Below are 16376 nucleotides of genomic sequence, written 5' to 3' on the forward strand. Positions count from 1 at the left end.
AGTCCAAATCAAAGATTCTGCTCGTAAGAGCAGCCCCCTCCCTGCCCTAAGCAGCACCATCCCACCTCTCCTCTTTACCAGGATGTTTTTAGACACACGTTGAAAAAGCACTGACACCAACCTGCCTGATCCATTCTTTGCAGATTTAGTTTTCAGAAGAACTAGGTTTTCATTCATATGGGAATGTGTTAGTGCAGTAGGAATGTGAAACCACAAACAGAAGCAGGGCACTTCCTCTCTTGTCAGAAGCAAATTATTACTATTATTATTATTATTTATGAGGTGTTTGTAAATGTGATTATTCTACTAGTAAGTCTTGTACTATTTTTTCTATCTCCCTAAAATGTTTACTAGAAATGTTCATAAAGTAGCAGCATAAACTAATGGTTGCAGATGTAGTCAATGATTTCTACAATTTCTGTGTATCTCTACAGAACAAATTCACCTACCAAAAGGATCAAACAGCAGAAGACTAGGAAATGGATGACCCACAGAATTGATATTTCCCAATTAAGAACTATTCCAGCACAAAATCTTCTGTGCTGATGTGGCTGCAGCAGATTCTGTGTGATCTTGTGTGCTGTGTGTGGAATGTGGTCCTGCTGGTAAAACATCACCCATCTCATGTTCTCATGGTTCTTAGCCCTGGGGTTTGTGATGGGATCCACATCTGAGGTTCTGCACAAGGTAAGAGCCTGGTTACAGTCAACATCCTGCTAACAACAGACTTCTGTTCAAAAGAGCTGACTTTGTTTCAATGTGTTTTGGGGGAAAAAAGGGCATAAAACCCCCAAATTATTGCATTTTTATTGGTGCAACCTTTATTGCACCAAACTACTCATTTACTTCAGTGATTATTTTGTTTTGGTGGTATTAGTCATTTGCTTTGCAAAATGTCTTTTCACTAGGGAATCTTGTTGGAAGAACCACTGTGAAATGAATACAGAGAAAGAAACAGAATGTGGCAGTGGAAATCCATTTTACAGAGAAAATTCGAATTAAGAGGCTGTGACCCATCAGAAGGAATCCAACCAAATCTGCCAGACTTTCCACATAATTTTCTTTAAAATTTCCTTTACCTATTTCACATTTTAAAACCATGCAGCTACTGCTTATACTGCAAGTACAATTTCTGAGGTATTCTTAGAGGTGTACCTGACTTGACATTTTTGATGCCTTTGAGCCCAGCACCTTGTTTATGTGTGGTACAGATAAATGCAACATCAACTTCATTTATTTTATTTTAATCTTAAACCCCATCTCAAAGTCCCCGGTTTTCTCCCCCCTTTTCCTCCCCCCTTCTCCTTCCCTTCTTCTCCTTCCCCTCCTTTCTTCCCACCTTTATTCCCACCTTTTCTCCTTCTCCCCCCCTTCTTTTCTCCCCCCCTCCTGCCGTCTTTTGCAGTACAGATATTTGCTGCTCATGCAAAGGTTGGGGAAGATAATTTCTTTTTAAAAGTCCAGCTACAGGTGGGTTGTCAAGTGTAGTAATGAAGGAAAGATTAGAAACTCCTTCAACTGGAACTGGAGGCTTTACTCGGACTCGGGCTGAGCTTTGCTTAAGACCATCTGCTCCAGGGAAGTTTGATTCCAAACTGGAACTGCGCTGCCCTCCTGCGTTCACAGCGGGAAAGGAAAAAGTTCGTGCAACATGCCCGGTACAAAGGAAGCGCCTCGTTTAATGCCATGAATGAGAAACAAAAGGAACACAATTATTCCTGTGCCCGCCTACTTAGAAGAGCACAGAACCGAACTTACTTTGCCTGCTGGGAGCAGGTTCTGCTCCCAGGTTCACCCAGAACATACAGACAATTGGATAGTCCAAACCATTCGGAGTGTTTTTTCCAACTATGCATTCCTTGCCTAAACATTGTGGAAGTTTTGCAGGATGCTCTGCTTCTACAGGCAGCCAGTTCAGGCTCCAGTGAAGTCTTGTGTAAAGAACTCAGCAGTTCTGAAGACCAATTTGTAGCTGTTCAGATTCCAAGGCCATTGCTGACAACACATCCAGCACTAAAAAGCTCCTAACGCAGATGAAGGCTGCCCAGTTATTTCTCATCGCCACCCCAAATGCTGGGTTAGGCAACTCAGAAATTTCTGGAAAGCAGAAAAGAAGGGCTTACAACACAGCCAGGATGTACAACACAAAGATGTGCACGCAGCCATGAGCTGCTGGTGTGGGCAACCATTGCCCACAGGGCTGAGCCAAGGCACTCCAGCAGCTCTGGCTGTGCCAAGTACAGCTACAGGGGACAGCCCAGAGCCTGGCCCTAAGCCTGGCACACAAACTGCTGGGTGGCACAGTGTGTCCCTAGGCCATGGCCAGGTGGGCTGGCTGGATGGGGGGTGCTCCAGCAGCCCCTTATAGAACCACAGAATGGTTTGGGTTGGAAGGGACCTTCAGGAGGTCATCTGGTCCAACCCCCCTGCCACAGGCAGGGACACTTTGCACTACACCAGGTTGCTCCAAGACCCATCCAACCTGGTCTTGAATGTTTCCAGGGATGTTTCTGGGCAACCTGTTCCATTGTTTTGATACCCTCATTGTAAAAAATGTTCTCCTTATATCCCTCCTTCTTTAAAACCATTCCCCTTCCCCTCCCTCATCCTGCTTGCAGCAGAGTGGGCTTGCAGGCTCCTGGAGAGGCAACAGGTGTGACTGGTCCTGGCCCCCTGCTCCACACCAGCGCGGCAGTTCCATTTCTATGCTAGAAATAAAATGGTTCCTGAGCATTAGAAAAACAGGGTCTAGAGGAATCTTTTAATGCAAGCCTTGGAATAAGAAGAACAGCTCATTTTAAAATTAGTCAGTGCACTTAAAAGGAACCAGAGTGGCCTGCAAGAGCAATTAGGCAGAATGGGAAAATCTATGTAAATGTATAGAAAGTTACACTGGCACAGGTTGCCCAGAGAAGCTGTGGCTGCCCCATCCCTGGAAGTGTCCAAGACCAGGTCGTCTTGGGCTTTGAGCAACCTGGTCTAGTGAAAGGCGTCCCTGCTCACGGCAGGGGGGATTGGAATGAGATGAGCGTTAAGGTCCCTTCCAACCCAAAGTATTCTGTGATTCTATGAAAGTTGTTGCTTGTGCTTTATACAACTCAGGGGTTATACAAATCAGGGGTTCCCTGAAGGGTTATGCACTCTCTCATTTAAGGACCCCAAACTACATATTGGGTAAAGCCTTCCTCCCTCTATTACGCTGGTATATTTTGATAATGTCTCTTCAAAATGAGTTCTTCAAGGGCAAGCAGTGACACCTGCACCTAACAGAACAGAAATAAAGCATGCAGGCAAGGAAAGCAGGAAACAGGAGACCAAACACAACTGTGGCTGATAAGGGATAATCAGGACAGCTCCTGGAGAGGACAGATGTGGGGTAACATAGCAAAGTATTAGTTCAGTAGGGTTGCTCCAGGTTTACTGTAATGGTAACATTAAAGTGGCAATTGTCATTTTTTGAAGTTTATTGAAGACAGAATCTTTCATGCTTTTGCAATCACAGATTTTTGGGGGGAACAAAAATGAAAATAATATTGATAGAAGAATCATTTATTGTCAGGTATTTCTAAGCATGGAAGCTGAAAGTCAAAATAAACCACCCAGACTCACTCTTAGTTTTATTAAATTACTTACTATACATTCAGATGAATTTGTTTGGGAATTGGCTGTTGGCTCAAATTCTACCCTGGATCTGGATCTAGATTTCCAGTCTCAAGATACTCTGACAGTTACTTAGTTCTGGGGCTTTGAAGTTCAGAAGACAGAATTTCAGCATGCAAATATGGTCATTAAAGATACCAAGTTGTTACTACCCAAACCTGTGCCTGATCAATTAATAGCAAAACTGCATAACTGTCATCTCCAGCATGCTCTGAATGTTGCCAGAGAAATGAACCAGTGGTTTGGAGAACTTGAGCAAAGCAGGAAATGTCCTTGCTGCTCACATATCTTGGACAACAGCTGCTTGTGCATCTGCCTCAGATTTCAGCTGTAGGATTTGGCTGCCAGTTTCAGTAAACAAGTTGGGTGACCTCAGTTTCGTAAAAATGCGCCAGCATCACTAATGCTCAGTCTGCAGAGGCAGGTGACCCCTAGCACCAAGTGAAACCTCAGAGGAATTACTCTAAATTGTGACCATTTGTAATGATTCACAGGGATTATTCCTGTGGGGAAGAACTCTGGAATAACAGCTCGCTCATTGTGACAGCAAAAAATACTATGTTTACAGAGTGTCTTAGGAGCAGATCAATAAACAGAAGCAAAGATGCTGAAATTCTTACATCTACAGCACAATAAGTTTGGTCTTTCTATATTTAAAGGTGCCGTATAAGAAAGATGGGGACAGGCTTTTTACTGGGTGCTGTAGTGATAGGACAAAGTGTGATGGTTTTGAATTAAAAGAAGGTAGATTCAGACTAGGTAAAAGGAAGAAATGTTTTATGATGTGTTGGGGAAGATGAAACAGGAAAGTCTTATAAATATGATTGCCTGACAAAAGATTTTGGGAATATGAAAACTACAGGCGACATCGAAATGAAAGCCACTTTTGAAATACCAAGTCTTAGTTACTGAACAACTGGAAAACAATGGTATGGCCAACTGAAGGTAATCCCCTCTTGATGGAACAATACCCTCTGCTTGCAGGCAGGTCCAAGGGTCAGAGCAGACCCTACTAGCTCAGCAGAAGGGGTCCAAAGAGTAGTTTTTAGGAGTTAAGATGTAACACTCTATGGTAATATAAGAACTCTTATAGGCTGTATGTAAATGCTATAGGATTTGTATCTTGTATTAGATTGGTTAGTGACAATTAGAATATTCAGTACAGAAGATGATTTATTGTATTGTAACCAGGACTTCGCCAGTCCATTCCATTCCATTCTATTCTCATCACTTCTTCACTCTCATTCCTCTCGCTCTCTCTCTCTCTCTTACCCGCTTACTCTCTTGCTCTCTTAGGCCTGCTCAGAGCTGCCAGCTGCAGCTCTAAGCAGTGCCCCTATACCCACGCCCTTTGCAATAAACCGCATGTTCCAAGATCTGCTTATAGAGATCTCGTCACCGTCCCCGTCTACGCCCGGTCCAGACTGAACCCCAAAGCTCCTACAATGATGGGCGTGGTGAACACTGGAAGAGGCTGCCTGGAGAGGGGCTGTAGATGCCCCATCCCTGGAAACTTCAAGGCCAGGTTGGATGGGGCTCTGAGCAACCTGGTCTAGTTGAAGATATTCTTGCTCATTACAGATGGGTTTGACTGGATGATCTTTGGAGATCCCTTCTAACCCGAATCACTCTGTGATTTTAAGATCAAGGGGTTTATAATCCAGATCAGATTTAGTCTGGTGCCCTGGATTCACCATCTGCACCACACCTGTGGTTTGAAGCAGTCTAAACAAGCAGTTCAGACCCTCCGTTCTGCTGCAAGCAAATCTGGTGTGCACCTGGAGTGGAGACTCTGGCTTACTGTCTTCTGAAAAGAATCCAGTGTGCATCTACCAAAAGGGGTCTGCAGATCCAAAGGGGAAACCAGAAATGGGATCACTTCAAATCTATAGTGCTGCTCCAACACAAAACAAAATGCTTTGGTAGATGAAGCCACTGCAGTCTTGACATACAGTTGAGGCTGTAACTTCACATTAATGTAGATTAGACAGAAAAAGTGTACCTTCTGCTTTCCTGAATAACTTCAATTATTCACTAGATTTTCCTATAAAAAGTCGTGTATTAAAAGCAAAACATTAAGGAACTTTCAAGACAAGTACTCTGAGCAAGAACTGAAAAGCTTTCTGTCCATGGTAAATAAAAGAGTGTGGAGTTTCACGCTGACTTGGATGGACTTCTTTCAATACCTGAGCTGGCATGCAGAGACTGCTGCAGTCTGGACATACCCAGAGCCCACAGAGCAAGAGCTCTCCCTAATTTCCAGTCCTTACCACCTCTTTATGATGATGGTGTGTTTCTTACTGCCCTATCAAAGAAAATGTTCCAGGTTTCATTCCCTGTGTGTTTTTAGATGTCCAAATAATCTTTACAGAATGCCTAGATGAAGATTAAGGTATCAATGGCATTTTCCCCCTGTTCTAACACAAAAATATTTCTATGAACAAGGAGCAAACTCTTTTTCTGCTTCAAACAGCGTGGGCTATTGCATGGAACATCTGCAGATATAATTAAAATTTCAAAATAAAAATAGCATGATAGTTGCTGTGCAGAACAGCCAGCCCGACACAAAATATGTGTTGCTTTACCCTAGAATTCAAGAGCAGGACAGTTTTCAGATCTTCAATCAGCAATCTTTTTCTAAAGTTACTATGACTGACCTTAGAAACAGAGGATTTGGGGAGGAATTGTAAACCACAGTAAATACTTGCTTGAGTGAGTATTGATTTTAGTATTGTTTCCTGTTAATTCCTACTGTTAAAAATACAAAATTGAAAAACATTCTTCAACATTTGTGGCTCTTTTTTACCACTGGCAAATGCAACAGGGTCATGCACATTAGCCAAAGAGAGAGAAACAAGCAGTTGCTTCTTTATTTAGTTTGGCAGAAAGTTACATGTTCCATTTAAAATGTCTGAGATTTAACATGTCAACCGCTTTTGAAAGTTATGAGTAGGTCTTTGGGGGTTTTTTTGTCATTATGTTCCACTGTTTTGATGAGTATTTTTGATAGGAGGGATATTTGTCCTAACAGAAAAAGTTGCTGAAAGAAGAGTTTGAGAAGAACCTGTAAAAGACCTGAGCTTACATGGAAGAATCATTTGAAACCATTACTCGACACCCAAATTTTAACAGTACTCTCCAAGCAGATATGCTCACAGTAATTGTGCTGACTTTTGGAAGTTCCTGATTTGAAATGTTGCCCCTGAGACTTTACAGTCTGTTTCAGAACTAGGACCCTGTTCTCAAGGCTGATGACTTAGTAAATCTGTGTCTTGTTTCAATAGACTTCCCAGAGGATTGGATCTGCTGAAATAACTTTTCCCCTTCTACTTAAAACACTGTTTGGGTATGTTAAGTCCCCGCACAAAAAGCATAAAATGTGTGTTAGCTCATTTTAAATTAACTCCTTCTGTGTCAGGAAGAATTTTTCTTAGAGTTAACTGTTTTGTACTGAAGAGTCAAGACCACCCATTTCAAGACTTGTTTCAGGCAGGGTATGTGCAACATTGCTGAGGCATCAGGTTGCCCACAACCCTTCCTCCCTTGCTGTTGCAGACGGAGCACATCCACAGGAACAATTCAGCAGGGTAAGAAGAGTAAAACCCAGACTTGCAAAGCCAGCTCACCAAGTCAGCATTGTGTCCCTGGGTGCTTCAGAGGCTCAGTGTGTGCCTACCAACACTGCCTGTCTGCTCTCACCTTGAATTATCCTGCACCACCTAAGTGAAGTGCCATTGTATTACCAGTTCTCATAATCAACGTCTCCAGGGCGAAGGCAGGCAGACAGTGAGTGAGGATGGGTAAATCCAAGAGGAATTGTGTTTGTAATGCTATTCCCCTTGTGTCTCACAGAAGATCTATCTGCGACCCACCAAAGCAAACACAGGCATCACCTCAGCCTGTGTCTTTTGCTTGCAGGTGAATTCAATATAGTTCAACAGTGCAACAGCTGCTTTGTTAGCATTTTATATATTGTAAATGAAAGAGGCTTACTTCTCTCACTCCTTAGTGCCCCAGCCCACAGAAAAAGCAAGAATTTACAATATTGCTGTTAAAAGAAAAGGGAAGGCTCAGGAGCTCTTGTATTCTTAAGTTTCAAACTGATAGATTGAAAGTGGAGGAGCCAGTAAATGTGCCGAGGGTTTGGTGGCACAGGTTTGCTCATGTTTAAACTGTGAAACTTCAGCATTTGCAAATGTCTGCTTAAAGGCAACATTAAAGACAACAGACCTCTTTTGCTTTTGTGGCTTTGCTTGCCAGCTACAATGTGCCATATCAGAGTGTGAGGGATGGGAGGAGAGGAGAAAATCCATCTGAAATTTAGCAGCTTAAAAAAAAAAAAAAAAAACCCAAACGTTTTTAATCAGCTTGAGAGCTCAGTGGATTTGTGAAATCGTTTGGGATTAACAGGCTATTGATTGCTAATAAAACAATATTTAGCTTTGTCTGATGAACAGCAATGGAAAAAGGTGTGGGCACCTTGTCAAACAAGACCCATTGAGGACGGATGATGGGTTAAGTGTGGGGGTCTGAGTGGCAGCGTGGGTGCCCAGTCTTCAAGGAGAACTTGTCAGTTGTTAGTAAGGCTGGTGAAAGGAAGGACGCCAGCGCCTGATGGCTGGGGTAGTATTGATGCAAGTTAGCTGACTAATCAGATTGAAAAAGTCCCATGGTATTTATGTCACTTTAATTTTCATCAAACAATTGGAGACGACAGCACTCTATTAAGAAGAGGTTGATCCAGAACTAAAGCTAAATAAATTAGGGTCTCAGTTTAATCAAATTATCCCTCTACTGGCCTTGGATTAACCGAGGGAGACAGCGTCAGTCTAGGCACTTTTCATTGGCTGGTTTATTTTTTTTTTTTAAAGAAGCTGGTACAAAGAATGGGAGATTTAACACACAGCTACTACTCATAATACCTCAAATAAGCACGTTTTAAAGAAGCAGGAATTAATATTTATCAGGAAAATTTGCAGTTTTACTGAAATATATTTCCATTTTTACGTTAGGAGTGTTTTTTTCAGTGAAGTGAACTGAAAATGAGGCTTAAATCTGTCAACAAAAATCTAGACTGAGAGAACCTGAAACAAGCTGGCACAGAAATGGAAACACTAGCCTAATGCTACCTAATGGTTTCTTGTTAGACTCATAATATTTTAGCTTACCTGCTCTAAAAATGCTTTGATTGCACATTTACATTTTGCTATTGTTTACTTACATTTTTTGTGCAGGGTAAGAAATTATTTTTCCTCCTTCCTACAGTCTTTACACCTCTGGGTGTAAAAATCTTTGAGGTATCCAGATTGTCCCCGAGAAAATAATTTTCCCAAGCTGCCTTATATCTTCTCCTGCAAAGTTTTCACTAAAGGTTTACAGCAAGAGATAAGAACTGTCTTTTCAATAGTAATAACATGAAAAAGATCCTGTATTTATAGCTCCTCTACAAAGATTAAACTGAACTGTTGCAATAAATCTTTCAAGATCTTGAACTCCTGAAATATTCCAAATCTGTGTGTTGTCATAATCATTGTAAAAGTAACTCTGGTTTTCTAGACATAGAAATGAAAGTAAAGTAGTACATCCTTTGCTGGAAGCAATTAACTGAATTCATCCCAGTTAACTACAAAATTTGTTTTTGAAAAATGCAACGTGATGGATAAGCACCTCCTTCCATCTTTGTTGCAAAATTAAAAATAATTTCATGAGAAAAGCAGGGTAAACAGATGTGGTACTGTGCCTGATTCTACTTTCTGGTTGCTTCTTTCTCTGACTTCTAACTTTTTTTTTGCTGCCCATGATCATCAGTGTTGTTCCTCATTCTTCTGAGGCAATCACAACTTAGGGAAAGTGAAGCTGAACAAATAAATACTTGTATTTTTGTTACATCTGTCAAAATGGAGATTTTGGGATGAGCTGTGATCTAGTGCACACTCAGGTAAATCATTTTCACTGCATGTGTAATAGACATGAGAAGTACAACCGGCTTCTCTTGGTCCCTATTCTCCCATAATCTACAAAATTTCAGTCTTCCTCTGCATTTCATTTCTGTTCTTATTAAGCCCTTGGAAATCCAGGCACTAAGCACCCAGTTCCTTACATAACTACGCACACATATCCTAATGCTCCTTTCATTTTTGATTTCTAAATATCAAACTCAAACAATTTTATCCTTTCTTTTTTCTGGCACACTTCAACATTCCACTCTATGGACAGTTCTGGTGGACATAACCTTGCAGATGCTCATCCCTGCACAAGAAGGGCTTTTTTCCAGGTAACTCATCTACTCATTTCCTTCCTGAGTTTGCTAAATGCCTGACATCCACTCTTGTGACACTAAGCATCTTGTAGATACTGTGAAGAAAACCTAAGTGCCAAATAGTTGCTTTTGGGGGTTTGTTTTCAATGCATAGCCCTCCCAGTTCCACTAGTTTGACCTGAAAGCCAATCAGAATGCCACCTGTCTTTGCTTGTTTTCTTACTGTGGGTGAATAAAGATCATATATTTTCACGGTAAAGATGTGGTCTAAGGTAAATGCTTTATTTTACTTCAATCAGGGATAGGATTTTTCTTGTAGTTTTTCTGTACAATCATTTACTCTAAGTTCAGGCATTTTTTCCCTGTAGAAAACAGACGTTTTCCCTGCAGAAACATAGGTATTATGAGACAGAAAGTTTGAAATGCTTACAGCTGCTTTCTCTGTGAACACTGGTTTATCCTCATGGTGCTTATGAAATCTTTTATCTGCATTTACCCTTTGCACATAAACAGTCAATGTAACTCTGAAGACCAGTGATTTTCTAAGTATCTCATTATTTTTTTAACATTACCTGTTTGGAGAGATCTCAGTTGGATTGGAGTGACCTTTAGCATCTGAAACCATCCCATTTTCCTCAAGCTGCTCCACAATGCACATTTTATGGAGGCACTTCTGCAGAAGTATAAATGTGTGTGTGTGTGTGTGTGTGTGTGTGTGTGTGTGTAACATACTGAGTTGCACACTTCGTAACATAAGCCTAGTCCTAGTTCCAGGGTGAATTTTTGTTAGAAACTAAACAACAACAACCCCAAATCCCCAAAATAAATAACACCCCGTTCCCCACCCCCTCCCAAAAAAACCAAAACCAAAAACCCAACAACCCAAAACCTGCCCCTGCCCAGATGACAATTTTGTTTTGCAGTCCATACTTTCCTTTGGCAGCCCTTTCCAGCTCCACTTCAGCTCCAGATCTAAGCTTATGTTCTCTCTCAAGCTTACGCCTAACCCTGCTTTGAGGGTGAGCCCTACAAAGGGTCTGCTGGATAAAAAAACCTCAGTCAGTTATCTTAGTACAATAAGGGGAATATGGCCATCATTTTATGAAACTTTTAAACTGACTGAGCATTTAAATTCAGAATTCTGTTTTCGATACCACTAACTTTTCCTGATGACAGGAATAAAAAATACCTTTTGACTACAGCTCATTTCCTCTGTATACAAACTGGCACTCACATTTTCTGATTTAGATTTCATTTAAATCTTTCCAAGCTTTCATTATTTTAACAGAGTCTAAGCTCATCCTTTGGCTGTGAGGGCAATAAAGGGGTAAAGAGCTCCCTGTCATCAATGATGTTTTACTTGCTGTGATACCATTCTGCAAAAGGTGAGGTTTCTCTACCTCTTTCTGTTGCACCTAAGGCCGCTGGAGCTGCGCTTTCCATTGCTGTGTGATGTGGGGAAGTGACAGCTTTGTGAGAACCTGTTCATCTCTACACATCTTAAAGGCTCAATGAAAAAGCCACTATCTGTTTTCAGACTGTTGGCTATGAAGAGTTTCCATCATTAAATTAATAAAAATGTGACAAACTGGGGTGGGAGGACTGAATATAAGTGTATTTGCTTTTGGGAGTGTCATTCTTGGCACTTACATGTAGCAGACTGGCTTTAGTATCCAAGGAGTGTAGTGTAACATTTCGGACTGTTTGGACTTTCTGGATAGAAAATATTTTTGAAAAATTGTCTTCAGTTTTGAGCTTCATGGTTGTGTGCTGTTCTGTTGGTGACCTTGAGTGGTTAAAATTTAAAAAATACAACTCTGACTACAAGAAGTAATCTGGTTTGTTAACATGAATTTTTAAAAATCTGCTCTCTCTTTTTTTCTATTTTACACAGGGTAAAGTCATAGCCATTTAATAATAGTTTGTTTAAAATGCTTTTTTTTTTTTTCCTACACGATTTCTATTAACATACTTTCTTTGCTTTTGAATAATGACAAGCACCGGGGCCACAAAAAATGACACAGGTAGAGAATAAAGTTACACATGCTTGGAAATCCAGATGAAACAAAGCCCACAAGTGATATGTTGCTACCATATTTTGTGTGTGAACACCCTCCAGCAGTCTCCCCAGTTCTGTGTTTCCAGAACTGGAAAAATGTTTCCAATGCAGTAAAAAACCCAGTAAATATTTGAAGTTTCTTCCCCTTGGCCCAGATCATGAAATAATCCATTACATTGTAAATCTTCCTGTACCATGCAAATCCCTTTACAAGGATTAGGAGATTGTAACAAAGATGATCATATTTCAAGAGGTACCAATGTAAGTTATACATTTCTGCTGCAGATTTCATACAGTCCTCATCCAACACGCTACATACAGTGACCCAAATGAACAGGTGCTTTACATTTATTGAGAATCTTAATTCACACAACAATAAAAAAGAAGGCTCAGTTACAAGGCTGTGCAGCACATTCAGTCTGCACTCTCTGAGGGGACTCAACAATAGCTGAGGGTGTGCAATGGAGCAAAGACTATGCAATCAGTGACCCCTTGCCCCTCGGGGGCGGGAGGGGGGGAGAGGAGAATTTCAGTAAAACACAAAGAAGCTGCTGTTTCTGCTTTTGCTGCTATCAGCCTGGGTTCTACTGACAGAGCACCGCCTGTTAAATCTATTTCTGCTCCTAGCTGCTTGAGCAAGAGTAGAGGGAAACTATGTTTTATCATTCTGCATCACTTCTGTTTCTTTCATGGGATCGGATCCTATTTAGGGGGGATAAGGTAGAAGCATCTGACTTGGCTAGATTTCCTCTGTACACTAAGAGAATGCAGCACTTTGCCAGCATTTTGCATTAATGCTGATTCATTGAGTAGAACTGAAGTGCTACCTAAGGAAAAACTTCCATGAGGAGCACTTAGTTCACACCACTAAGTAGTGTTTGCATAATTGGTGGTATCTACTCATACCTGTAGAAGTAAGTCTGAATGGATATAGGATTTTAAAAAAATACAGGACAAAATTTGTGAAGGAGTCTGACTTAGTAGCTCTTAGACCCTTTTTTCAAATCTGGCATTCTGGTCTTATCTAAAACCAGTTTCCAAATTTAAGTCTTTCATGTCTCTCTGGATTTGTCTATAACTAAGCAAGCCTAACCTGTTTAATTAGTACCATACTTAAAAGTCTTTGTTAGCTTTGAGAGGAGGGAGGGTGAAAGGGAAAATTGAGGTACATGGGACAGATACACAAATACAGCTGAGAGATCAGGGACTGTAATCCAGACTTTCAGGTTCCTTCTTGAATTGTGCATCCCACTCCATTTTTTAAAATTTGTTACCAATCAATTCAAATCGCTTTGTTTTTATACTCGGCAAACACTACTGAATTTGCATTCTAAAAATGAGATGACAATCTGACCCTTGGTTCCACCCTTCTACAAATGACCAAAAGCTGCAAAGATGATGATAATGCTGATGGTCACTCTGTTGCCAACGATTATAATGTACTAACAAACACTTGGTACCTTCACTTACATTGAGAGCTACATATCGAGCGCTGTTGCAGGCTCAGCCTTCGTAAAATAAATATTGTAGAACCACAGAATTCTGAATTGGAAGGGATCCATCAGGATCATCGAGTCCAACTCCTGGTCCTATGCAGATTATCCCAAGAATCACACCATGTGTCTGAGAGCACTGTCCAAATGCTTCTTGAGCTCTGTCAGGCTTGGTGCTGTGATCACTGCCCTGGGGAGCCTGTTCCAGTGCCCAACCACCCTCTGGGTGAAGAACATTTTCCTGATATCCAACCTAAACCTCCCCTGACTCAGTTTTATGCTGTTTCCTTGAGTCCTGTCCCCTCATGAGGAAGTCTGAACTGCAATGAGGTCTCCCCTCAGTCTTCCCCAGGCTGAACAGACCAAGTGATATCATCTGCTCTTCATACGGCTTCCCCTACAAACCCTTCACCATTCTTGTGGCCCTCCTTTGAACATTCTCTAACAACTTAATGTCTTTTTTATATTGTGGCACCCAAAACTGCCCCAGCACTCCAGGTGAGGCTGCTCCAGCTCAGAGCAGAGCAGGACAATCCCCTCCCTTGCCTGGCTGGCGATGCTGAGCCTGCTGCACGCCAGGACAGGGTTGGCCCTCCTGGCTCCAGGGCACTGCTGACCCATATTCAACTTGCCATCGACCAGGACCCCCAGGTCCCTTCCTGCAGCGCTGCTCTCCAGCCTCTCATTCCCCAGTCTATACACACAACCAGGCCTGCCCTGTTCCCCGTGCAGAATCTGGCACTTGGCCTTGTTAAACTCCACACAGTTGGTGATTGCCCAGTTCTCTGATTTCTCAAGGTCTCTCTGCAGGGCCTCTCTGTCCTCAAGGGAGTCAATAGCTCCTCCCAGTTCAGTGCTATCAGCAAACTTACTTAATGTACATGTAATGTAGATTAGCTTCTTATGAAAAACAAGGTGGAAAGAGAGGAAACTATTGCTACGTCTGACCTGGTGAGTAGTGTGACACAAGTGTAGCAAAACATGTGGTGCTGAAAATCCAGTGCCAGGTACCTTCAAGATTTTAACTTCAGGCTAGCAGCTGTAGTTTGTTCCTGTGACTGCAGATCTGGAGCAGCCTGGTAGTTTCATTTGGAAAAGGAACCCATTTGATGTGTGGTGTGACGACACTGAGGACCAAAGCATAGCAAGTGGGGGAGTTTGGAAAATCAGCTTTTAAAGGATGGGTTTGACCTCCTGAACCAAAGAGCAACACAGATGCCTGCAAACTTCGCTAACTTTTTAACCTACTCAAGGATAACCAATTTGATCCAAAAGTACAAGATGTCATTTAAAAATATGTGATGCCTAGGGAGGCACAGCTGACCAACAGCAGCGATATGGGAGGTTTCTTAAGTATTTCACATTTGGGAATAACCACTGCACAAACACAGTATTTATCCACCTGACTTGGAGCAGTTCTAGCAGGATGCACAGCGTACCTCTGCTCCTGCCATTATATAAGGTAGTCAGGTTCTAAGTGAAATAGTAATTTCATTATTTTTGGAAACATTTGTAGTAGCACAGATATGAACTTAGACATTTTGAGGGTACAAATTGTAAAAATTCCAGCTTTGACATTTCCCCCACCACATCCTGCATAGGAGAACCATGGGAACCAGCACCGTTTGGTTCTAAAGAGATGTGTGTTTCTGTCAGGCACAGAATACAGAGAAAATGACAGCGCTTCAGTAACCTAACCAGAACATCAGGTACTATTTTCTTCAAGTGATGATCCTCAAGCTTTGGTTTTCTATATAATTTTTTAACTACTTTTTAGCTTCTGCATTTGAATGACGTCTCAGTTATAAAGGACATTAGGAAGAACTTCTTCACAGAAAGGGTGATTAGACATTGGAATGGTTTGCCCAGGGAGGTGGTGGAGTCACTATCCCTGGAGGCATTTAAGGAAAGACTGAATGTGGTACTTAGCGCCATGGTCTTGTTGCAAAATGTGGAATATGCAAAATTTCCTTAAGAAAGGATGTTCTATAATGTTTGATCTTTGCATACTTTCAAGACTAATCAACAAGAAAGGAGATCTAATTGGTGGAGCAGGGAGCCACTAACAACTTCTAAGTGATCTCCAGGTGTTAGATAAACAAATTACTTGTTGGTAGAATAAGGTTTAGGGCTGGGCGTGCTTCAGTGATCTCAGACCTGGGGGTAGGTTAATAAAGCTTGGGAAGAAGGATGGACCCCTGATGGTGGATACAAAGAATGCAGAACTTATGGGCCATAAGGACATTTGGCAGAACCCCCAAGATAAGGAAGAAACTAATAAAGACAACTCAGCAATTGTGCTGAAATCAGTTCCAGCTGGGTAAAAGGTAATTCCCGAAGGGGAAGATCACAGCCACGGACTCACAGCACCAACCCAAGAAACCACCAACTCAAATAAAGACTGAGCACACAGCCTGATTAACATGAGGAGGAAGAGAATCATTAACCAATATAAGATAGAATACTAATTAATAAGAGAACTATGTAACTTGTAGCCAATGAACACTAATTCCTTTCCTGAAATATATAAATAGTACGAAAATTCTGATAGTTTGTGTGCTTTATTTGTGGAATACCACCGAGCACCCAGGCTTGTGGAACTCTGAAATAAATAATCAACACCTCTCCAGTGTGCATTATTGGCTTAGTGCACACCGGGTAATGAATCCGAGTTTTGTGGACAAGTCTGGTTGACAAGGTGGTGTTTGGTCACAGGTCGGACTCGATGACCTCAGAGGTTTTTCCAACCTAATTGCTTCTGTGACTCTGCGGTTCTGTCTGTCGCTAAACTTTCTCTAAAAGCTGACATTTAAAAGCGCGTGCTGATCCCTTTAACTCTCCCATCGCAGCCGCGCCGTTTGCGAGACACAAAAAGCAGGGCGCCTGCCAAGGGACACACGACGCA

The 16376-nt window shown here is 41.7% G+C and overlaps 1 protein-coding gene across 1 annotated transcript in view; it reads left to right on the forward strand.

Annotated features, from left to right (window-relative positions):
• Positions 1–16376, forward strand: part of PRMT3 (protein arginine methyltransferase 3) — a 117667-nt gene that overhangs the window by 45112 nt on the left and 56179 nt on the right. The window lies entirely within an intron of this gene.

This window comes from Corvus brachyrhynchos, unplaced genomic scaffold, assembly GCF_000691975.1.
Source record: "Corvus brachyrhynchos isolate BGI_N302 unplaced genomic scaffold, ASM69197v1 scaffold169, whole genome shotgun sequence".
NCBI lineage: Eukaryota > Metazoa > Chordata > Aves > Passeriformes > Corvidae > Corvus > Corvus brachyrhynchos.